At 40.8% G+C, this 26,077-nt stretch overlaps 1 protein-coding gene and 1 non-coding gene across 2 annotated transcripts in view; one reads left to right on the top strand and one right to left on the bottom strand.

The window, feature by feature from the left end:
* LpR1 (Lipophorin receptor 1) overlaps nucleotides 1-26,077 on the top strand; it is a gene marked incomplete in the record, with an annotated part of 731,049 nt that overhangs the window by 36,053 nt on the left and 668,919 nt on the right.
* On the bottom strand, nucleotides 16,987-17,060 carry TRNAN-GUU (transfer RNA asparagine (anticodon GUU)). Its single transcript has one exon. It is a non-coding gene; the product is annotated as a tRNA-Asn (tRNA).

The following is a 26,077-nucleotide window of genomic DNA, read 5'->3' as shown; positions in this document are numbered from 1 at the left end:
TTAATTTTTTTTTTTTTTTTTTTTTTTTTTTTTTTTTTTTTTTGGTGGCCATTATCTAGTAAGTACAACTCTGTACTTGCAAAAGCACTATAAATATGGAATTAAAATGAGTACCGTAAGGATACACTGGAAAAAAAAAAACACATTGGATCTAGAGTCCAGACTCTTGAAAACATTCACAAGAAAAAGGACTCTTGATTTAATCAGATTAAAGCTTAAATCAAAAGGAAATCCGCTCAAATTAAGAGGCTTGGTTCTTGATTTAAGCTTAAATCTGATTAAATCAAGAGTATTTTTTCTCGTCGATGTTTTTAAGAGTCTGGACTCTAGATCCAATGTGTTTTTTTTTTTCCAGTGTAGTTCTAAAAATAAGACTAAGCTCTTAAAGCAAATTTTTACCAAACAATGTTTAAAAAACTATTTACGATTTGGCAAAATGGGTGGGGGATGAAATCATAATCTCCCAAACTTAAAATAAAACATGTTTTAGCGACTTTCCAAGTTTGCCGTGATTGCGGAGAAATCCGTAATTTTCAAATTTTTGAAATCGACTTTCCTTCAGAATTCGTCTAGGAATGAACATGAAAAATGACATTTTTAAATAGTTGAAAATATAATTTGTCGATTTCGAATCATCCACACGATTTCTGAGAGTCGTCCGTAATTCCGTTCCGTCGGGTGGTAATTTGGCAAAGAATGGTAGTTTCTTTCAATAAAATAATTCGCTCAGACGCTATTGATACCATTTTCTCAAAACTTCATTTTTGCTTTTACGGCTCTCTTCGCTATCACGGCTGAAATTCCCGTACGATCTCGAAGATCAGCTATCCCTGGATCGATCGATCGTTTCGAGGTTAGCGGGCTGATAGCTTAATGATAGAAATTGATCGACAAAGCAATAGATTAAGAAGACAACTGGAATATATAGCAATCCCATCGATGGAAGCGGGTAGTTGCAATAGACAAAGAAGGTAGGTAACAGACTAACTAACAAAAACACACGAGAGACCCTTCAGGTATTCCATCATTCACACCCTTAGTCTATCGGTACCGCACCCTTTTGAACCAATAGGATCGCTCCACACTCCTTACGGCTTCTTTGTCTATAGCTTTGTCCATAAATTTCAATAATAACCCACTGGAGAGATCCTATAGTTAGTCCACCATTCCCTCCCTCATTCTATGACAATTACCCGTTTCAACCAATAGGATCACTCCATGTTTCCCTTGTCTTCCTTGTCGATAGCTTTATCTATCGATTGCAATAATCAGGCCGCAGGCCCACCTGTAATATTCTCTCCAGAAGGGGATGCTTTCATCTCCGATTGAGGACCCTGCACGGTTCGACAGGGACCGGCTTTCCGCGCTCGATAAAATTGCTTTTCATTGAGTGAATGTGTGGATGCACTTCCTCGATCCCTTCATCCCTCGGACAGGTGCGAGGGGGGGGGGGGGGGAGAAGAGCTCTGCGACAGCGGGAATGAAGGGACGCGGCGCGGCGCGGAAGGAACTAGATAACTGTGTTGTGGGCCTGCCGGCGACATCATGACAAATGGTCAAAGGAGTCGTCATAAAAAGGAGGAAGAAGAAAAAACGGTCCACTCCCTATTATGCGCCTGTCTAAGTGAGATTAATCGAGCTCCTGCGCGGTCCCTTCGGACTTCGAAAGCTCCTTTTTGTCCGATTTTCGCGGGTCCCCGCCCGAGTTTAATTATTTTCCTTTTTTCGCATCCGAGGAGAGTTTCATGAGGTGGTTTTATTTGGTTTTATTCGCTCGGGCACCAATGATTTCGTCAGGTGTGAGCGTTTATTTTTCTCCAAGAGGGCTGTGTGTATAGCTGGGTTCGATCGCTCGAGCGTGAGTACTATTCCACCGTGTTAAGGAAAAACGCCGTATGAACACTGCAATAAAATATGATAGATTTTACCATACTCTGACACAGTGATCAGAGTATGAACACCAGACTCTATTGTGGCATTGATCATATTAAGGAAAGTATCGCCAGAGTTATAGTTAATACTCCTATAATTCTGGTTATTTTCACTTATTAGTACCACCGTGTAAAAAATCAAGTAGACTTATAATAGACGTTACCATACTTCTTTTTCAGTGAACATCTAGGCGTTGGCAAATCGCCTTTGATTAAATACAAGTTTTCGAGAAAACTCATGATTAATTTTCTTCCAATTTTTCAGATTATTTTGTTCGCCATTTCACCTAAAGTTCCTGAAGGTTCCAAGTTTCAAGGAAAAGTATTCATAAATCTCTTTCAAAATACACATTTTATCGGAGGAAATTTGGCAACTCTCGAATTTTCACATAGCGTTTTTCTTTAGCACGGCAGTATTCCGTTCAGTGGCGAGGCGTAAATGATCGATTTTTGATATTTCCCCATTTATGCTTTGGCGAAGAATCGATTATTAAAGTGTTTGTTGCGAACGCTCTGTGTGCGAACACACCTCTCACGAACTCGTCTTTTGCCTCACTCAAACGCTTTCCTAGATTGATAGTTCTCTTAAATATATTGACTATTGCTGCAAGCCGATTATTGAAAGTTTGAAGGAACTGTGTAAAACATCTACATCAGGGGCGAGGCGTGAATTACCTATCATCGACATTTCCCCGTTTGAGGCTATGGTAAAGCATCGATTGACAAGGTTTTCGTTGCGAACACACTGTTTATTGATCATTTTCCATCAGTTTAAACGACAAATTAATCGATATATCGCACACTGGAAAAAAAACACATTGGATCTAGAGTCCAGACCCTTGAAAACATTGACAAGAAAAAATACTCTTGATTCAATCGGATTTTTGCTTGAATCAAAACGAAATCCGCTTAAATTAAGAGGCTTGGTTCTTGATTTAAGCTAGATTCCGATTGAATCAAGAGTAATTTTTCTTGTCGATGTTTTTAAGAGTCTGGACTCTAGATCCAATGTGTTTTTTCCCAGTGTATCGTCTAAGTGATAGATCAATTGATATATTCGCAAAACCTGCAACACCACTATTGTACTTAATCCTGGGACACCCTGTATATTGGCTACTGCTGCAAGCCGATTATTAAAAAGTTTATAGGAACTCTGTAAAACATGGAATTGTGATATATTTCATGGTTAAGTTAGGGCTATGTCTTGTCTTGTCAGGCCGAGAAAGTTTCAATAATCGGGCCGGGATGCGAGACGGCAACAGGGCTGGGAGCCCCAAACTCGGCGGAGAGAGTCGACTCTTTTCCACTTTAAATAACCTCGCGACGCTTTAACTTTCATTACTCCCTCGCGTCTCCCGGGAGCTTTCGGCGGCGGCCGAACTTTGGCGGCCCGGGAAAATATGCCGCCGCGGAATCGTTCTTTCGTGCGACGCGATCCGGATCTCCTTCACGCTTCACCCCCGCGATCGCTTTCGAGACGCGGTGGGCGCGACGAGGGGGGAGGGGGTGGAAAGTTCGAGGACAATCGGACGCTTGGGTGGACGTCGTAAGTGACCGGGGGACGGCCCGGACGCCTGTCCTGACAAGCTTGATAAAAAGCTTTCCATGTATACTTCTACCGGAGTGGGCTCGAAAGTTTCGGCAACGCAAGACGGACGCTCTCAATGAGATGTTTATGATGTAGCGGCGGGGTTGCCACACACAGGGAGGAAAGGAGTCTCTGCGGGCAAGGTTGCAATTTTTCGTGAAAAATAACGTCTTTGAGTTTCGTGTGAAATATCTCATGGCACTGGAAAAAAAAAAAAAAACACATTGGATCTAGAGTTCAGACTCTTGAAAACATCGACGAGAAAAAGGACTCTTGATTCGATTGAATTTTTGCTTAAATCAAGAACCAAGCCTCTTAATTTGAGCGGATTTCCTTTTGATTTAAGCAAATATCTGATTGAATCAAGAGTTTTTTTTCTTGTCAATGTTTTCAAGAGCCTGGACTCTAGATCCAATGTGTTTTTTTTTCCAGTGCATGGAATCTCAGAAAAATGTGAAAAATATTTTTCGGAATTAAGTGAAAGACGGCTGGTTTTTGCTTTTTGGTGCTTTTTAGTGCGTGTTGCATACCCAGCCCCTGCAATATGTTTCATATTTTTCACAGCTTCTTGAAATTGCACGAAATATTTCCCGGAAATTTTCAATTTTTCATATTTTTCATTTCACCCATGCAACCCTGAGGCTGATTATTGAAATTGGTAGATAAAGCATTAGACAAAGAAGACGCGGGAAACGCATCGTTTCGTAGTCGAAGGAACGTAACTGTATTCCGATGCTGCAAAATTTCCTTTCACCCAACTGTCTATTTTTTCGGGAACTTTTTAAATTTTCTCTTTGAAAATTTCACGGATATTCCCATAGATTATTGTCAAAAATCAACGATTTTTTGGAAATTGCACTATAGTTTTCGCGTGAAAACAGGTATTGATTATTTCGATTTTGCAACCTTGGAACGGAGATACGTTCTTTTGTCCGGGGAGTGACGAATTGAGCCATCCAATTGGTTGAAACTCGTGGTTGTACACACCAGGTAGGAGAAATGATGAACTAACCACAGCTTTCCTCTGCTTGAGCCAAAAATAGTAGTTTTTATTGAAAAATGAAGTCAATTTCATGTTCGAAACTTTTTTGCAAGCCTGTCATGCTGCACGATTTTCCGCTTTTCTCGAATGCGAAGTGAAAAAAAAACTACGCATTAATAATTTTCCTCGCTGGTAGACTATTCCATGTTTTATTTACATTCACAGGATGAACGGCACGAGGACTGGATCGTAAGAATGCCCCGAGGGCCTTCTCAAGTCCGAAACAACGCGGAAAAGTGCGGAATAATAACGTAGCAGCTTACGATTTACTTGAGCGGGTTGGGATTCCTCCTTAGCTTGCAGGTGCAATTGTTCCACGAACAGCCGCCGCAGCAATATGTGTCAAATTATTGATGGCTTCGCGCAATTCCCGTCTCCCGACCGTGGCGCCGCGTTGCCGATTGCGGAAAATTAATGAAATTTTGAATTTTTGAGCGCACACACGTGCACCAATTTTTATTAGAGCGAACGCGTTGCAGAGCGTTGAAATGATTTATAGATGAAGATGCACATCGGAGAAAAATTGAATCTAGAATTCTAACGCGGATGAAATGCATGGTGTCTTGTCTACCGCCATTAAAAGCCGGAAATTTGATCAGAAAATTCGATTTCATCATGAAAATATCAGGAAAATCGGTCTTGGACAATACCCCCTAGACTGACCATACCTAAACATTCGGAACTCATCTGTGAGTGTGTTAATGCATCAGGTTGTGAATTTTTACACAGGACCTAATGGGACGAGGTGAATAAGTGAAATTAAGAGTACCATGAGATGACTGGTGACCTTATAAAGTGATCTTCTCTTGGAAATATAACATTCGTGGAACATAAATACTAAAAATTTGCCACTGAATCACTTTCCTGGCAGAGAATTTAAAACATTCAAGTGGATAACCACATTCCCATCCCCTCCTCTCCATTCCCTTGACGGATGCAGTCCCTATATGTAATATGTACTTCCACTATTAAATTTTTTTTTTCACCCAGAAACAGATTCAGCCGCCGAAGTTTAATGCATTCAAGGCCTTCATACTTGAAGTTTAAGGGAAGCAATTCGTCCCCCGTCAAATTTTACTTTAAGGAGTCAAAAATAGCTTTTTTCAGGTTTTCCCCGTAGGAGCCGTGTAAAACGTTACAACCAGATATATCTTAATCTCAAAACAAATGTCTAGGTATGGTCAGTCTAGGGGGAGGGGGTATTGTCTTGGAGCAGGAAAACCCGAGTGTGTCAAGCATTTTTCAACCTTATACGGCCATGGCTGGAAAAAGTGATGATTTAATTCATTAAATACATTTGTTGGTCATGGACATGGACACCATGCAACGTAAATAATCAAACGAATTCCAACTTACGCACGCAAAATATCAGAAAATTTCATTTAAAATATCAGGAAAATAAAAAATGTAATTTTTGGCAGACACCCTATAAAAGCGGATCAAGTTGCGATTCGCTCCTCAATAGTCATGTACCTAATGCACGTATGCTTTTCTCGTTTTTTCTCCGAAGCGAGAAACCTCTATTTTCTGTACTTACTGTTCTCTTCCTCTGGAGGCATTAGAGTGCAATTCTAATTGCAATTAATAGATTGCTTCTTGTAGGTCATTTGGCAACAAGGCTAACCACGCACATCGTACGATCCACGTCGGGCGCAAGCTGCCCATTCATGTGCAGCGCACACAGTTGTCGTCAAGTGCAGTCACTTCATGTCTTCGTTGTCGCCAACTCGTAGAATCTCTCCGATTTTTCCAGAAATTAAAAATTACCCTAGTCTTGCAAAATACTTAATTTTCTCAGTACCCCGACTGTATATGTATAAACTGCATGCAATTCTATTATAGTGTTTTCAAAATCGTACAATTTTATTTTTACTTCACAAACACTAGGTAAAAATACGTATAACCCTAATGAAATTTACCGATCATTTTCCATAAAAATTAGCAAGTTTTTTCGTCGAAGATCAAAAATTATTTGTTATTCTAGGGATTTTTTCAAACATAAATACCGTTGTAAAGCTCGATTTTATTCAAGGAGACTATTTTTTTTTCTTTTGAGGGAAGAATTCCGAATTTCCGTATCCAATATAAACTAGAAACGTCAATCCCTCAATTAGGCGATGATTTCAGTAATTTCTGTCGCGCGAATCGTGTTCTAATCGAAATTTTGATCGTGAATCTTGTATCAGAATGCCTTTTCCACCTTGTCCAATGGTCCATTATTCTGCCGGGCTAAGGAAAAACGCCGTATGAACCCTCGTCATTTGTCAAATTTCCTTTGATAAAATACGAATTTTCAGGAACACTTGTGAATATTTTTCGTTCAATTTACCAGAGAATTTTCCTCGTAATTAGATCTATATCATCTGAAAATTTCAAGAGATAATATTCATAACTTTCCTCAAAAATAAACCTTTTTGAGGAGGAAATTTGGCAACTCTCGAATGTTCATGCGGCGTTCTTCCGTAACATGGCAGTATTTTCTTTGAATGACACTCGACACTCACGAGGGGTTGCGCCGCGAGGCAGCCAGGGAGACACCCCCGCGTAAAGAATAATTTCCCGCCGGAAAATGATGGACTGTCGCGTTGCTCTGCGATCGCAGCTTAGCTATGCAAATCGTGTGCTAATTATAGAGTCTCGCCGCATAATGTCGGACAGAGTGCGTCGGTTGCACGCAGGTACGCGGCAAGCTATACGCGTGGAAATTGCCAGCAGCATGCTGACTCTGAACCGCATGAAATACTTACCGCACGAAATACCGATGACGAAAATCCCGTGTCTTGTATCTTGATCTTTGGACATGCAGATATTCTGACATACTCTCTGAGAAAAAAAGTTCGGAGCAATGAACCGTAAGCAACTGTAGAACCATGGTGTCTAGGACCCGAGGAAATCCGGAATTTATCTGGGAATAAAAAAATTCAGGGAATCAGGAAAAATATTCCAAAAACCGAGAACCTCCCCTTCTATCGCATCAATGACATTTTTGAATCTTCAAACCATCAGAATAATAGAGAAACTTTTGTTAACCAGATTTGTAAACATCGGGAACATTTTCAGAATGGATCAGCTGCAAACTTCAGCCAAAGCCAAAAGAAGAGTTGTTTCTGTCTAGTTTTTCCCAAGAAAATTCCGTAGAAGTGGGAGCGAACTTCAGTTTCTCTTCAAGAAAATGAGCCCTTGGAAATCAGGAAAAAATCAGGGAAGGAGCATGGTTAATAACCATGCTCCTTCCCTCATTTTTTCATTCATAACCATTGGTTATGAATTCTAGACATCATGCTGTAGACGTGTTTCGGCAACATTAATACAGCACAGTTTCTGCTCTCTGACTCTCTGATTCCACTGCTTGCAAGGAGAGGTCTTTAAAACCATACCAAAAATACGAAGAAATGGTGCTCCATACGAAATTTTTCGTTCAATAGTGAGAATAGTCTCTAAAATACTGAGTCTTGAAGTCACTCAGGCTATGATCGTATGGATAACATTTTGCAAAAAGGAACCAGCTCGATTACGGTGTTTTCAAAATCGTGCAATGTCTTCTCTCCTTTTAAAAATACCTAATATATGCTCAGTATTAAAATTTACCCAATTATTTCCCGAATAAAAATTGGCGATAGGAGCTGCGTTTCAAATACCATAGGAGTTCTCATAGCCGACTAAAGGAAGCTATGGAAATTCATATAGCTGGCTGTAGAAAGCGGAGAAAATCAGACGGCCGGGCTGTACGAAGCGATAAAAGATTATACAGCCGGGCTATAGTTCCTATCGCCGGGCTATACAGTTTATCGCCATCGGCTATAAAAGGCTATTAGAAATTATGTAGAAATTCGTGTGCTTTGGAAATCATTAAGTTTGATACGGAACCACCTTAATATTAACAAAACACACATTATGTTTTCCTTTAATACATTTTTTTTTCCATCAATTGAAATGAGAATAATCTATACAGGATGTGCAAACATTTCAAAATCAGGAGTTGAAGAACGCTGACTCCGCGAGATTAAATATTAGAGCCTAACACCAAGCGGAGCGGCGGCGCGCTGGCGCCTACAAACCTAACAGGGATACTTCACGCATTGCGCAATGCGTGAAGTATCCGTGTTAGGTTTGTAGGCGCCTATGCGCGTTTCGCGCTGGCCGCTCGCGCCGCAGCGTACCACGGCGCCTGAAGCAACTATTTCACACCAGAGGTATTGCACAGTATCATACGAAATTGAAGGCGCTCCAGCATATTAAGAATAATAGGTATCCTTCAAAGCACGGAGCTTTCCTCGCAAAATAAATCAAGATACTACGGCACAAAAAGAGAGCGGTAGTTCAAAAACTCACTAAGTCCTAGCATCCGTAATTATTAACGTTTAGCATACACTTTATTGTCTGGCTGTTGCTTATTCGCCATCGGCTATAAAAGGCTATAAGAAATTGTATTGCCGGCTATAGAAGCTGTTGGAAATCGTACAGCCGACTGTAGGTCTATGGTATTTTGAAACACACATTCTACGGCCAATTTTTACCTGGGTACCCTCTAAAATGAACAATTATACGGTGGTAAGAATCAATTATTCCCTATTCTGGGAGATTTTCTAGATAATTATGAAGGAGCAACATGTTTACAACACTGCAATCACGCTAATTCCTTTTTGCTAAATGCTTAATTACTTACATGGACCACATTTTGCAGTATGGAACCACTATTTCTGGCTCATCAATAAATGCAAGTATCTACTTAGGGAAACTAATGGCACATACGTTGTTTCTAAAATGAGTAGTTCCTAATTGCAGGATTTGGTCTTCTTGTGACTGTAGTAGAGTTGGCTCCCTTCTGTTAAATGCGATTCAATTGTGATAGGAAGTCTGTAGCGTCGCAAATTGATTTACGCGTTTTTGCAACTCCGACAGCCAAAAGCGCGGGATGAGTGACGGATTTTTAATCTTCCGAAATCGTGCACTTCAACCGGCAAATCCAGCCACGCGCGAAAGCTTCATTACCCGAAAAGTTCAGGAGGAAACCTCTCTCAAGCTTGCCAGATTGCGTGAAAAAACCTGACCATTTTACGCTGAGTTATATGTGGGATGTCTGCCGTCATAGCGAAGAGACCAGTATGTGCAAAAATGAAGTTTTGAGGAAACGGGCTCAGAAGTTTCTGACCGGCAAATTTTATTGAAAGAAGCCTCCGTTCTTTGCCAAATTGCCACTAATCGTCCAAAAGACTCCTGAAATCGTTTGGATGATTAAAAACCGACTGAGTTCATTTCGATTTACGTAAAAAGGGTATTTTTCATTTTCATGCCAAGTTATTGTTAGGCAAGACAGCCGTAAATGCTATCTTCTGCATGCTTTCGTCGTTGCGTTTTGGGCACACAACACTTTCAGGTCAGACATTGGCAGAAGAGGGCGGCACTTTAAAATACATGAAAGCCCTGTTTTCATTGGCTCTCTGGAGGAATAATGTCACTTACCGCTGTCTTTCCTGAATCTACGTCATTTTTGCGCACTGACGGTTTTTTAATATGTCTCATTTTTAAACCATTCCGATGGATTTTGCTGTTTTAGCCATCTTAGTGATTTCGCCCAGAAGAGTTCAGACGAATTTTGAAGGAAATTCGATTTCGAAAATTCGACACTTGCTCTGCTGTGCTAAGGAAGAACGCAGTATGAACCTTCAGACGTTGCCACATTTCTCACAATAAAACCTTAATTTACTGGGAAAATCGTGAATTTTTTTTTTCATTTCTTACAGACTATTTTGTTCGCAATTTCGTCTAAAATGTCTGAAAATTTCATGGAAATACACGCATACTCGTTCTCAAAAATAAGCGTTCTTCCTCAGCATGGCGGTGCTGCTCTCTTCGCTATGACGGCAGAAGTGTTCTGAATTTCAGCACAATCTGGCAAGGATGAGCTTTCTGCGGGTTTGTTGCGTTGTTTTAGTTGCGAAAGTCGGGGCTCCCCTTAATCACGAGGAGGAAGGATACGAAGTTACCCGGGTTTCCGTCCCCCTCCTTAAATCACTTGCGCGAAACTCCCTCAACTTCCCAACCGTTTCTTTTCCGCCAAAAGGAACGGGATCGGGGACCGGGAGGAAGTCGCTATTATCGTCGCTCTCCCAACGCAAGGGCGTATCTCGATTTCCGCATGAGCCCCAGAGAGCATGGATTCGTATGTGAAACAAGGCTCACGTGAAAATTAAGATGCTAGAGGGGCGATTTCATGCGGGTCGTCTGACCGGAACTACGCTACTGTTGCAGCGCTCCCCGTGGTGAAAAAGCGAAACTCCTAATTTCTTTTATCTTGTGTGGACCTGAGACGATATATTTTAGAGACCCCACACTAACAGTCGAAGCGATGCAATCGTGAGCCGCAAATCACGGTAAGAAAAAGTAACCGACATTTTGTGTTCATGTGGGTGGAACGCGAGGTAACCTAAACGACTAGAGACGATCTATTTTATAGACCTTGCACTTACAATTTAAGCGATGTAATCACAAATTGAAAATGTAAGCTTGAAACAAAAATACAACTTTTTCAACTTCCGAGTAGCTGAAATTGCATACCTCCCGCATTTAAGGAAAACCGAAGTGTACCCATGATTTCGCGGTTGAATCACAATACACATTCTTTCCAGATGCATTGCTATTTGCAGAGATAGTATATTTTAGAAACCCTGCTCTAAATGATCTAGGAACACACATCTAACAAGCACTCCTAAAACATATTGTCTTTGTTTAATCCCCAATCAGGTTAGCTCCCTTCAGTGGTAAAATCGAGTGAATTCTTTACTGAAGAAAGAAATCAGTTTGAAAATTTTGGGAAAATGGAAGTTGAAAGCCAATGTGAAAGTAGAAAGGCGAAAAATTTTCTGTGTGCCTTCGTAACCAATCATTATTAGTTGTGTAGTACAAAGTCTCTTGCAGGAACTTCATCCTTCGTTGCACGTGTAAGACATCGTGTTGTACGAGTAATTCATTATTAGTGCGCAATTTTCGTGCTCCAAGTCTGCGCGTCAATCATTAAGTGCGAAGTGTATATTTAAAATAATTATGCATCCCGGTACATAGTAATAATACTTAGTTTGCAGGTGAGGTTAAAGCTGTTCTCTCTCTCTCTCTCTAAGTTTTTCCGTTTCGATGGGATTCCAGTATTCTGAAATTCATCGGGCTGGTCTTTAACACTGAAGGGAAAACTCCAAAGGGAGTGATTTATCGAAATCTAGCGAATTAAATTACGCAAATTTCAATTGAACTCCCCATTTTAGACTTTTTTTCTTATAGTGGAGACCCAATTATTATCAAATCTTTACGTGCATGAACCATGGGGGCAGTACATAAAATGTGAGATGGTGTGGAAGAGGGGTAGTCTGCTGAGCGGCTGAGCCTGCGTCATCGTTATGGATGCGTCACAAAAAGACAGAGGAGTCTAAGGCTGACGTGACGCAAAAAATGGCACGTAGCGCCGGTTATTCGAAAATTATGATGAAAAATTGACACCAGATGGCCATTTTTCCTCTAAAAATTAATCTAATATTGTCAATTTGAATGGATGGGATCGGAAGAAGTGTCATCTAAGTAATGTTATAGGGTTGCAGACCTGTATTACGGATGAGTTACGGCCGGGTGAGGGAAGGGGGGATTAAATTACTCCGATCTTTAACTTTTCAAACGTTCTCATGTCTGAAAATTAGCTTCATGATTGACTGAAAGCACCATTGGGATATTTTTAAGCCAATTTCTTCGAAGCAACGTTTTTGTTGAACGACTGTTAATTTCGTCTGTTGAACGACTGACAATGGATACTTAAATGGGCCGAGTCCAACAGAATAGCATCAAGTCACATCAAGGATGAACCGAAAAACGGTGGTTCTAAGTTTTATTTCTTCGTGTGACTCGTCATTTAAGGCCAAGTTCAACGACTTTTTTCATGTTGGAAATATTTGTTTCTCGACTTTGAATTTTTGATCGGAGATTTACGACCTGTTGAATTAGTAACTGCTTCAAATTCGTTTTCTCCTTTAATGTAGCGTGTATCTGTTAAACTTAGTCCAAATGATTTTACCCATGCCGCAATATTATCGGGATGATTTGACGTCATTGTATAAAATCGACAAAAAATCCTATCCACAACGTAATCAGTAAATATTCGTACTTTGCGAATAAAATGAATCTCTCTTTGCTCTCTCTGCTCTATTTGCTTCAGAGAAGTATTTGTTCATTAACGTTTTCGTTTTTCTTAATGTTCAAAACCCAAATGTTAAGTTCTTGAATTGCACGTTCCTCATCACCCTGTTTAGGATCTACGACGACAGCACAGTTATTTTTGCACGAGTTAGTGGTAAATCTAACCCTGCAAATCTCACCAGATTCGCGAGAAATCGCGAATAATTATTGATACACCTCCGTGTAGCTCCGTGCTTACAATAAATTTAAAAGTTAAGTTCAGGGTTTTTTCCAAGATTTTTATACGTCTAGTACCTCGGTCACACGCGGGCTGAAATGACGTGAAAGTGACACGCAGCATGACCTAGTGCCGTGAGCGGATTTGACATTCGCATGAATTAGATCTTCGCAAAAAAATTTCCATGGTGAAGGTGTCAAGGTTTTTCTCAATAATTTTGTTGTCTTTTTTGGCGTAAACCAATGGAACGTCCAATATACTGCTGAATTTCACTAGAGATTGGCAAAAATTGTCTTTTTCATCTTTTCTTTAACCTCATAGGCGAATCCAAAGGGGGGGGCAGCTTAGGGAACGTACGTCCACCACCGTCTCTCTCTAAAAAGAAAGAGAAAAGAAGGGAAGAAAGAGAAAAGAAAGGAAGAAGGAAGGGAGAAGGAAGGACGCTTCTATTGGTTGTTAATTTATAACGAAATTGACGCAATATGCATTTTAGGTGCTTTACACTGGAAAAAAAAACACATTGGATCTAGAGTCCAGACTCTTAAAAACATCGACAAGAAAAAATACTCTTGATTCAATCGGATTTTTGCTTAAATCGAAAACCTAGCCTCGTAATTTGAGCGGATTTCCTTTTGATTTAACCAAAAATCTGATGGAATCAAGCGTATATTTTCTTGTCGATGTTTTCAAGAGTCTGGACTCTAAATCCAATTTGTTTTTTTCCAGTGTAAAAGTTGGAAGATTTTCTGTGGGAAGCCCCCCGGGCCCCCTTACGCCCCCCTCCCCACTTTCGAGGTGTCCAGATCCGCCTACGTTAAACCTCCCTTAATCACTATATACATATGTTAACTAAATGGGACCTTGAAATTGAAATTGTTTCATGTGTACAGGAGCCTTTTTGAGGTTAGGTATACGTCACATTTACATTGTACATTACTTGATGTCAAGTGTAGATAAAAGAAATCTGATCACGAAAAAGGTTTGATTATCTGGTTTTGATAGGTTGTTCTATAAATCCTTTAAATTGTGTATCTAGGACAGCGTATGAGTGTCTCTTTCAAAGCAATGCTAAATTTTTTCGATCCCTTATCTTTTTGTAGTATCCTTAGGGGTCTGGAAAAGTTTCAAAGAGGTTTGAGGCAATGCTTTTCATGAGAAATTTGTCTCTTTTCATGAAAAGCATTTCCTTAAACCTCCTTAACACTCTTCCAGAACCCCTGCCGAGGAATTGAACTGTTCACTGGGGGAAAAAACACATTGGGTCTAGAGTCCAGACTCTTGAAAACATTGACAAGAAAAAATACTCTTGATTCAATCAGATTTAAGCTTAAATCAAAAGGAAATCCGCTCAAATTAAGAGGCTTGGTTCTTGATTTAAGCTTAAATCTGATTGAATCAAGAATCCATTTTCTTGTCAATGTTTTTAAGAGTCTAGACTCTAGATCCAATGTGTTTTTTTCAGTGCTTCTGAGGAGTTGAACCGTTCAAGAAACGACTGTAAGAACGATCCTGAATCTATGTTATGGAACGAGAACTTCTCTAAGTGCCTATTAAATGTTTTTTTTATTCGAATCGTCCCCACCGTCCCAGCTCCTCGCGGTTTCTCCGCTACGAAAACACCCTCCTCAAGGAAGCCCGGGCCCGGGCCGTATATAAAGGGAAGATCACGAGCCCTCAGAAATGACAGACTCCGACCGCGGCGGGACGCGCTCGAGCCTGAAACAAAAGGGAACTTAAGTCGCGGCTCGGGCAAATTGAGAAGTCAAACAAAATCACCGCGACCATCGCGAGCGGGGGACGCGACCGGCCTCCGCGATATATATATATATATATATATATATATATGTCGCGGCTCGGGCAAATTGAGAAGTCAAACAAATCACCGCGACCATCGCGGGCGGGGGACGACCGGCCTCCGCGAAAAAATCGCGACGCCGGGTTGCGGGGACCGGGGGACCCGGGGGGGGGGGGGGGGGGCTGAGCTTGGCGGTGGAACAAAGACCCTGGTGGAAGTCAAAGCGAGGGGCCGGGCGGGGCGCGGGGTCGATCCCTGATTCCCTCGGTCCTCGGTTCCAGTTACAAATTTAGTCCCGCGAGTCGTGTCCGGATCCTGGAGTTCCCGCCGCTCGGTGGAGCGGGTCCACCGATGCGCGATTTCTTGAAATTTCGTGATGTTTCGTGGGATTTCATGATATTCGATGGGAGTTCGTGGTATTTTGTGGAATTGCATGATATTTTGTGGGAATTCTTGACATTTCGTGAAACATTTCATAGGGTTGCCACACTTCACGAGAAAGGTATGAAAAGTTTCATAATTTCTGCAGCGGGCTCAGCATGCCATGGAACGGTGTAAATAGTTAAATTTTAATTTTGAAAAATTTTGAAACAAAAATACTTTGAGTTAAAGTTCGAGGTTTTTTTGCTGTTAAAAATCTTCGCACTTATCGCGGGTTGTATACGCAGCCCCTGAAAGGCGGAGAAATTTTATGGAATATCAAAATTTCACTTTCCAAAAAACGAAATCTCGTGGAAATGTCGCATCTCTGAACGAAGATTCGTTCGAAAAGAGGTTACGAGGGAAAAAATTAAGCCTCTTTTAAATTGCTACGTTTTGCAGTTAAGTTAATAAAATGAGCACCTCATTTATTAAAAAATGTAGTCCCATTAGTTTTGCGTATTGCTTTACGACTTCCACTTGGGACGTACTATGAAGCTAATCTAAATGTGTCTCGGTCAATTTTCATTTCAAGTGCTTGACGTGATACAGCGTGAAGTAATGCTCGAATATTCTCAATAAATGTCATTAAAACAGCAATAATCAATGGATCGATTTTAAAGCTTCCACATCTTGTTCGACCGCTCCCATTGACTTGCGCCAATGTGCGGCGGCTGGAGGGGGGGGGGGGGGGGGTTGGTGGCGCGGAGTAGCGAGGCGTGCTGCTTGCTTTCTATCAGTGGAGGAGGAGGGGGGGGCGGCAAAGGAAATATTCAACCTCTTTTCTATCGAAACGAAAACGCTTCGCTAGGCTAGGTGGCTTATTTTCTCTTCTTCTTTTTCTGTGTAAAAAATGAAGTGGAAATAGACATTTTGTTCAAATGAACTCGTTATCATCAACATTAGGCATTTTGACACGGTGATAAAATGAATCGCATTTAGCAAAAAGGAACCAGCGCGATCACAGTGTTTTCAAAATCATGCAAATTACTTTTTTCTTTAAAAAAATACTGGATATATGTGCAGTATTAAAATTCACACAATTATTTCCCTTTAAAATTACCAATTTTTTGGTGGTATGCAAAAACTATTTACTATTTTTGGTGATTTTTAGATAAATATGAAAGAGCAACACTATAACAACACTGTAATTGCGCTGGTTCCTTTTCGCTAAATGCGATCCAAATATCACTAGTAGTAAATGGATTGCGTTTTGCAGAAAGGAACCAAAAGTATACCAATGTTGCTAAAATTGTACATCTTACATTCTTCGCAAAACCTTACTACAATCATGCAAAAAATGAAACTTACCTAAGTAATTTTCGTCTTGAATTCGTAGTCTATTGGGAGTGAAGACAAATCTTGTTCGGATAATCAGTTTATATTAGGAAGGTAAAAAAAAAGTTGCACAATTTTAGCGACACTGGAATGCTCTTGGTTCCCTTTCGCAAAATGCAATCCAAATGACGTCGAGGCATTCAGCATGGCGTGTATCAAAGAATTTCACGCTAAACAACCAACAAAAGCCAAAATTCTGCAGAGGCATTGCATTTTATAACTCTTGTTTCCTATTCGAGAAATAGAGGTAAAAACCTAGAGTCATTCGAGAACCGTAAGGGTTTCTTGTGTTGATCAGTGTTTTCTTAGCGGGAATTGCTAATCCCGCCTCTGAAATGAATAATATTTTCAAAAAATTCACACCGTCGCCTCGTGAGATTTCATGAAGTATTTCTTTGAATTTTCCAGTACTCTACAAGTTCCTTTAGTTTCATACCATCCTGAATTTTGATTAAACCTTGTGCATTTAAAATGTTTCGCCCCCGGGTGGGCTCGAACCACCAACCTTTCGGTTAACAGCCGAACGCGCTAGCCGATTGCGCCACGGAGGCTCGCTGATTTGCCCAGTCCTGATATTATGCATGTCAACCATCGCTTTTCTGATTGTGAGACGCAATCGTTCGTTCGTGATTTGAATCGTGTGGCGGTCATGTTGCATGGTTGCATCGAACTCCAGGTGTATGAAACCAAGTGACCGCATGTGACGTCATAAGCTTCAGACCATCAAAAAAAAAAAAAATTACTGCAACTTCTAGCCTCTTTTTTCAGCAATTTTGAGAGTTTTGAAGCTCAGAAACGCGTTTCAGACCGAAATTCTCCTTAGGAGCAACTTCTTTCCAAGCAATTTTTGGGCCATGCAACAGCCCTATTCTACTTTCTTCCAATATTGATTATGTACTGAAAAAAGTTACGGGCTGTACAGGGTGATCAAAAAGACCCGCGCCACCAGCGCCAGGCGTCAATTAACCCTGTAACTTTTGATCAAATGAAGTGAAATTAACTCGACATTTTATGAGTGATCCTATACCAAAGAAAACTATTTTTGGCGCCCCCCAAAATTACGAGGGAACCGCCCTGAAGAGGGGCAAGAAGTCTAGGGGTTATAGGGATGGTGCAAGATTTTTTACATCATCGTTTATAGACAGGTCGTCCGTTCCGGGCTCAGAGGCCAAGAGTGCCGGATGTTGGAGCCTTAGCTTCGACTGCTACGGGTTCAGTTGCCGGAATAACAGGTGCTACATCCGGAAATTTCGGGCTCTGAGCCTAGAGCGGACGGTATGTCTTGTCTGCACCTGTGAAACCCGTATTACCGTGAGTACGGGTTTCACAGCCGGAGTTTATCAGTGTGAAAGCCCCGTGTCCTACTGGGATCGCAACCGTTATACAGAGTGATGCAAAAGTCCCGCACTATACCGGCACCAAACATTACCTCTGTAACTTTTGCACAAATTGAGGTACATACTCGAAATTTTTGTGAGTGCTCGTACTGCCGCACTAAGGAAAAATGCCGTATGAATCCTCGTCGGTTGCCAAATTTACGTTGATAAAATACGAATTTTCGGTTGAACGCGTCAACGTTTTCCATTAAATTTTTCAGAGAATTTTCTTTGATAATTCGATCTAAATTATCCGAAAATTTCAGGAGAAAAATCCATAACGCTCATCAAAAATACGCGTTTTATACGCGGAAATTTGGCAACTCTCGAAAGTTCATACGGCGTTTTTCCTTACCACGGCAGCGTAGATCAAAGGGAACACTTTTGTACCCCCTAAGATTTTAAAGGGACCTTGAAAAGAAGCAAGAGCCCTCAGGGGTTATAGGGGTGCACTGGGGAAAAAAAACACTTTGGATCTAGAGTCCAGACTCTTAAAAACATCAACAAGAAAAAATACTCTTGATTCAATCAGATTTAAGCTTAAATCAAGAATCAAGCCTCTTAATTTGAGCGGATTTCTTTTAGATTTAAGCTTAAGTCTAATTATTGAATCAAGAGTCCTTTTTCTTGTCAATGTTTTCAAGAGTCTGGACTCTAGATCCTATGTGTTTTTTTTTCCAGTGTGGTACGGGTCTTTAGGATCACCCTGTGTTTTAATTTTAGTTTTTGTGCATGTTTTAATTTTTATCGTATTTTTTCTGCTCGCCGAAATGCTGGGCCCTCGCTGTCCGTGCAAATACCAACCTCTCGTTTGGCCGTTCATTCGTTGGTTTACAAACATTTTGCTGTGTGTATTATTGTGCTTCGTTAAGCTGCGAGGTCGAGACAGCAACGTAGTGCTGCAATTCAGGCCGTGTCTGCGGACTCATTTCCCAGACCATCCCGTTATCCCCAAACGACGCGAGGAAAAGTTGCCATTTTCAGCCGAAAAACACCCGCAATAACATTTGGATCGCGTTCAGCAGGAAGGAACCAAGCTACATCAACTATCGTCAAACTTAAAACGGCAATTTAAGTTTTTACATGAAAACGGTCGTGCGGATTTTTGTGCGAATTTTAGTGATTTTTCGTGATGGTACGAAGCAAATTCCCTAAAATTTCCAATGGAATCCGCTCAAACGTTCTCATCTAAGAAATTAAATTGCCCGGTTAAAGTTAGCAATTGCTGATGTGGCTTGCGGTTCCTCTCTGCTATGCGCGGTCCATTTAATGTCATACTTCATTACTATCATCATTTATTCGATTGTGATTAATTAATTTTTATTAATTAACTCATTTTATTACGTGGACGGAAAGAGAGTCACCCGAGAGGAGGTATATTCTATACCGCGCTAAGGAAAAACTCCGTATGAACATACGAGGGTCATCAAATTTTTCCCGATAAAATATTAATTTCTTACAAACGTTACGCATTTATTTTCCTTGAAATCTTCAGATTCTTCATGATAAATTGGACTTCGTTTTGCAATTAGGAACTACAATATCTGGCTAATCTGTAAAAACACCTCTTTGCATAGAGAAGCTAATGGTACATGCGTTGTTTCTAAACTGAGCCACATATTATAGTTCCTAATTACAAAATGTAGTCCAATTGATCTCTGAATTTAATTTTTGCCTCGATTGATTACAGCCCTTACAGTTTTATTGCGCGATCTCTAAAATGAACCGCGTTTAACCAAAAGGAACCAAGCCACATCAGTTAATGCCAAATTTAACCGGGCAATTTAATTTTTTACACGAGAACTTGTGCGGATTTTGTCGAAAAATATTAAGAATTTGCTTCGTTTTGTGGAGAAAATCCACTGAAATTTGCAGAAAAAATCCGCACAACCGTTTTCATGTAAAAATTAAATTGCCCAACTAAATTTGGCAATAGCTGATGTAGATGTGGCCTGATTCTTTCCTGCTTATAACGCGGTCCCAATATATTGTCTCTGCAATTAGCAATGCATCCAAAACAAATGTGCAATAAGCCTAAACTTTGAGAATACGAGTGAAATCAGAGGGTTTCCTTCAATTCGGGTGATATGCAATTTTAGCCACTTGGAAGTTGAAATAGTTGTATTTCGCATGTTGAGCTTGCGATTCACGATCATATTGCATCGTTGTTAGTTTTGTACCTCTGAAAATTATATACAGCCGCTTTTTCCAGACTTTTGGAAGTCGAGTAGTGCGCCTCTCTTTCCTATGCACCACATCGAAAAAAAAACCTCGGTGTATTTACTAAGAAAAGGGTAAAATTACCAAGAATTCAGGGTTTTATTTGATCCCAGTTTTTTCTTGGTAAAATTACCATTTATGGAATTGGTAATTTTACCGAGAAATCTCGGTAAAATTATTGAACTTTCTCGGTAATTTTACTAGACCTTGGTAAAAACGCCAATATTTTTTATCGACTGTGGTAGAATTACCGAGATAAAATGGCAAAGTTACCGGGAATTGATTACCAATAAAAGTGGTATTCCCACCTGCAAAAAACAGTAAAAATACCGGTTTTTAGGTAAGCTTACCAGTCTGTCTCGGTAAAATTACCAATAATTGGAAAAAAAGTGAGATGGTATAGGCACCAACGGACCTTGGTAAAAACGCCGAGAATTTTTTTTCAGTGCAAGGTTATCTTACTTCTTCCAATCAATTTCCGCTGCCCTTTAAAATTCGATCGAATCGAGGCTCTTGGAAATCGTTTATACATTTTCGAGAGGGATTTTTGTGAGTGGAACTGCTCATCTCAAGCCACCGGCAACAACGGCCAGCCGTTGATGATAAAGTTTCATGGAGCAGAAACTCGCAGCCCCCTCCCTCCCCCCTTCCGCCCTGCCGAAAGAGAACCCCAAGAAGTGCTTAATTTAATTGTCTCTCCTTTCTTGGCGGCTTCGCTTCCGACCGCGAGTTCCTCACAAGCGCCAAAACCTGGACCCCCCTCCCCTCCCCAATTCGGACCGAAAGCCGGAACATGAATTTCCCTCCGGACCAATTTGTTGTCCGGAAAAATTCCGAGCTCTGAAAGTGGTGCATGAGGTGGAGAAACACTCGTTATCATAGTGTTCCAGGGGCCAGGTAACATTTTAGTCCTTCTGTGTAGAAACGACGTATGAAGTTTTGAGCTTTGTAGTGCTGCTCAGACTGTGCAATGGAGAATTCGTACGCAAAAATTTTATCACTTCATCTGAGAGTGCTTAATAAGCTGAGATAGCGGTATTTTTTAACTTTTTTTTCTGAAATGGGAAATTGGAGAAAAATGGATTTAAAAGTGAGGAAATGTGCCGCCTTGTGACGTCATCTGGCGGTATTTTCTATTTAAACACATGCTTTTTGGTAGAGTAGGTTATTTTGTCGTATTTCCTCCAAAAATTGTTCGATTTAGAAACCAAGGATATCCTCGTGCTCAGTTTCCCCAGCAGTTTCATTTTAATTATGAAAACAAAATTTCAGATACCTGCAAATTCTCCATTTGAAACATAAATCTCAGCAGAACGATTCAAATGCCTGTGTCACACTGTCAAAGCGTTCCACCAAAACGTCAAGGTCAGCGCTCTGCGCATGCCCGTTTCTGTTGAGGAACCAATCAGAGCTCACTAACTCTTCAAAAGCGTGCGGCCCGCACGCTTTTGACAATATTTGATGGGAGCAGGCCCGCCACAAGGGGGGGGGGATACTGGGTCCTTGGTACCGGGGCCCGGGCCCTGGAGGGGCCCGTGACGCAGGTGACAAACCACTACGAATTCATGTGTAACCCTTGTCTCGTAGGGAAAAGTGAAAAAATTACCCTAAAAATTCCGCAAAAGGTGAATAAAGTTTCAAAAACACGCTAGGGCACTATAAAATTCTTCTTACTTTTTTAGAGATTTTCAAGATTTTGAGTATATGTAGAATGATATTTTTAGTAACTGTGTTTCATTTTCTTCCGTTGTCGGATGCTAAGAGGCTCCTTTCTGGGCATCCTCGACTTCAATGGCTTAACTCCCTTGCCATAGACGTACGAAAGGGGAGTCCAGGGGTGTCCGGCTCCCCATAGAATTGTAAATTATCATCTGCTCCCTCAAAAAAAAAATTCATAGATGTTTTGAATGCAACAATTCGAAAGTTTTCGGTGCTGAAAGTAAACAAAAGGGCGTAATTATTCTGCAGAAATTGATGGAAAATCTCCATCGTAAGAGCTTCATAATGCGTCCAAATAGATTTAAAATTTCAAAAATTTCCCGGGGGAGGCCCCTCGGAAACCCCCCCCCCCCCCTGTGCCGATGGGAGTGTGTTGGATGTGTGGTGACAGGCAAACGTCTCTCAGAATTGTCTCCGATTATTTTCTCCAAGCTTTACTCATTCCTCCTAAAAATGAAGGTAGGGGTCTTATTTTGTTCGGAGACGTAGGGTCTGGAATCACGGCAACCCTGAAGGTGGTCGCTCCATATGGAAAGATTCCATCTGGATAGACAGGTGGACTCCAGGTGACCTCCACCATTATGACTCCAACTTTAAGGGCTTTCTTTTAGCTTGTGAGTTTGTTTTAGAGAGAACCAGTGGCACCATTGTTTTGCTTGCAAAATTTCAAAGACGATTTTATGGTTAAATTTCAAATCTCGGCTCTTTAAAACAATTTCCAGCTTATAATGCCAGACCGAGTCAACCCAATTTCTCTTTAAGGGGACAAGTTTATAGACAAAGCGATATCAAAGTCAAAAGTTTAATGTTGGAGTGTCGAAAGAAAAGTCCTACCATTGCCAACTCTTGCTGCAGTCTGGGTTTTGTTTTATACCACCTCCTTCATCTAAACCAGGTTTTTTCCCATTGGATTTTTTCCCTAGTTATTTTCATGTGCAATTTATTAAATTGTACAGCCTAAAATTCCTCCCTATCTAAAACTTTCTGTAGAAAATCTTAATCTACAAATTCAAATGGATACCTTTCAAACAGAGGTAGTTGTTGTAATAATTCTTAAGTGTATTCTGAAAAGTCATGTTCTTTCTTTGTACTGATTTCTTTCTTGACAATAAATTCGATATATATATTGCCAAGATAGCAATGGAGGGCCTCTCGTCTCTGCAGATGATCGTCTGACGTCATTAACGCATGGACAGTAAATGCAAGAATCAAGATGGCGGATCTTCTGCCGCAGTCTGAAAGTGCGTAAACTTAGTCGGCGCGGGCTGATGCCCACTGCACTGGTGACCCAACAACACGGTTTTTCCAGCTTATAGCAGAATGCGAATACCTAGGAATCTGCAGAGCACGGAGCATCCATGCTGCCGTAAGGAAAAACGGCGTATGAACATTCAAGAGTTGCCAAATTTCCACCGATAAAATATGTAATTTTTAGGAATGTCACGCATATTTTCCCTTGAAATTTTCAGATAATTACGATAAAATTGCGTACAAAATTTTCCGAAAATTTGGGGGGAAAATATTCACAAGTTTTCTTGAAAATTCGTATTCTATCTAAGGATATTTGGCAACACCTGAAGGTTTATACGACGTTTTTCCTTAGCACGGCAGTATGTGCGATCCGCGAGCCGGTGCGAGAGGCGCAACGTGACGGCCGTTCGATCCGATCTGATCCACTACGGAATAATTTATGATAATACGGCGTTAATGCCGTAATTCATCGCCGATTCCACCCGTAATCGAGCGACTTCCGACTCGGACCCGCGCTCTAATCCACCGACAACCGGTTCCGTCAAAGGCGGCCACGCAACGGCGGAAAACTGGGCGAGCAAGGGAAAGCAGAGTTGCCACAGTCAGGGAAAACCGGGAAATTTCAGGGAATTTTAAGAAGTCAAGGAAAATGACGAAAATGACGATTATGTCAGGGAACATTTGGACTGCATTTTGCAATTTGGAACTATAAATTCTGGCTCTTCTGGAAAAACACTTTTGTGCATAGGGAAACTAATGGCACATACATTATTTTTAAACCGGGCTGGAATTCATAGTTCCAAATTGCAAAATGTAGTCCATTTGGTCAATCACCTTCATTTGGTTTCTAGAATGGGTTTGAGATTTTGAACAAGAAATTTTGCTTGAAAACTTTTTTCAATTATGCCTTCGTAACCATCCGTCACATCTTCAATTGTCAGGAAATTTCACCAAAATGTGTCAGGGAAATCAGAGAATTGTCAGGGAATTTCATTTTATAAATTCTGTGGCAACCCTGGAAATGCCGCGGCGTTGCCATCTCTTCGGGAAAACGAGGGTGTTTTCTGCTGTGTTACTGACAGTGGCGATTCCTGCAAGCTGCCAACGCTGTCGATAGTCCATTTAAATTCATTGAATGAATCGATTGTAGGTGCAACCGGCCACCCAAACTAGAATCGGTTGTTTAAAAAATATTTAATTGGAGGAAAAATAGTGTTGCCAGTTTCCAAGATTCGTCATTTTTTACCGAAGAGAGCAGTAAGCCCAAGAATGAAGTTTTGAGAAAATAGACCTTGCACTGTTCGAGTGGAATATTTTATTGAATAGGCGTAGAGACCTGAGACCCCACACTAACTAGTGGTTCTTTAAGAGCCACGTGAACTACACAGCCGAAGATGGAAAAAACGTAATCTGGTCTAGTTGTTAACTTATTTCCTGATTGTTTGCGACCTTTCATTGGTAGCAACAGCGGAGCATTGCGAGCTCACGCCTCGCGCCTTCAATTTTGCAGATACAACACGGACATCCATCAAGCACGAATAGTTGTATCTCTGCGCCGTCATCAACGCGCATCCTATCCTTTGCTCTGTTTCCATATCCTGTTAGTTTCAGTTTGTCTTATTTGTAGTGGTGCTTTAAGGGCTACGTGAGCAACACATCTAATGATAGGAAAGTCCAAATCCGGCCTCATTTTTAAAATTTTCTTCCGAATCTGTACGACGTCTTATTGGCCGCATAGAGTGGAGCATTGCGAGTCCACGCCTCATAGCGCCTTCAATTTTGCAGACGCAGCACAGACATCAATCAAGCTCGAATAGTTGTATCTCTACGCCGTCATCAACGTGCGTCTTATCCTTTGCTCTATCTCCGTGTCGTGTTTGTTTCCGTTTGTTTTATTAGTAGCTAAATGCTTTAAGGGTTAAGTGAGCAACATAGCCAAAGATAGGAAAGTTAAAATCCGGCCTCATTTTTTAACTTTTCCTCCAAATCTGTGCGACATCTCATTGGCCGCATAGAGTGGAGCATTGCGAGTCCACGCCTCGCGCCATCGCGCCTTCAATTTTGCAGACGCAGCACGGACATCCATCAAGCACGAATAGTTGTATATCTGCGCCGTCATCAACGCGCGTACTTTCCCTTGTTCTGTATGGAAGAGAGCAGTGCGAGGTGTCTATAATTCATTATTTTCGAGTCCAAAAGTGGAGCTTCGAGAAAGTGGACCTAGCATTGATCGAGCGGAAAATTCTAATGGACAAGCCCTCTTTTTTTCTTGAATGAATGCCCATTGTATTCCATAGTCACCCAGGAGAGCATTGTCAATTGGATTGCATTTTGCAAAAAGGAACCACTAGCATTGCAATGTTGCTAAGGTTGTGCAACTTCTTTTGTCTTGGAGGAAAAACCCGATTATCCATTAATAGTTTCTATTTTACTCACTAAAAACTGTAAATTTAAGACAAAAATTACCATCTAAATTTCATAATTTTTCACGATTCCCGCAATTTTATTGCAAAAGATGAAGTTGCACAATCTTAGCATCATTGCAATGCTAAGTAGTAGTTCCTTTTTGCAAAATGCAATCCAATTGTTTGAAGTAAAAAAGCGAAGAATTTCACCGTTGGCTACGAAAAGGGGGCTTACATATTTGTTTCATTCCAGGCAAGACAGAAGTACATAATATGCTACCCACTGAAACATTTCTCAGTTAGGTTCTCAACTGATAAATTTTAAGGTATTTTTAATTAAATTACTTTAATTTTAATTTAATTTGATTAAATTTATTTTTTGTTTCAGGTAAGTTCCTCTTGCTCGTTCAGTTCACATCATACGGTTCGGGTAAGCTTTGATAAGTTTTTAACTTGTAGAATTGCACCTTATTCATCCTCTAAAACGAGAGTAGTGAGTGACCCTGGCGTGCAATTAATATTGCGCATGAATATTTAAAATATTCATTTTAGCACCGTTAAACCGTGACACACTGGCATGAATGCGTGTAGTTCGAC

The sequence above is a fragment of the Bemisia tabaci genome, chromosome 10 (genome assembly GCF_918797505.1).
Source record: "Bemisia tabaci chromosome 10, PGI_BMITA_v3".
Classification (NCBI taxonomy): Eukaryota; Metazoa; Arthropoda; class Insecta; order Hemiptera; family Aleyrodidae; genus Bemisia; species Bemisia tabaci.
Note: the sequence above shows the minus strand (reverse complement) of the source record. Positions and strands in the feature narration are given on the sequence as shown.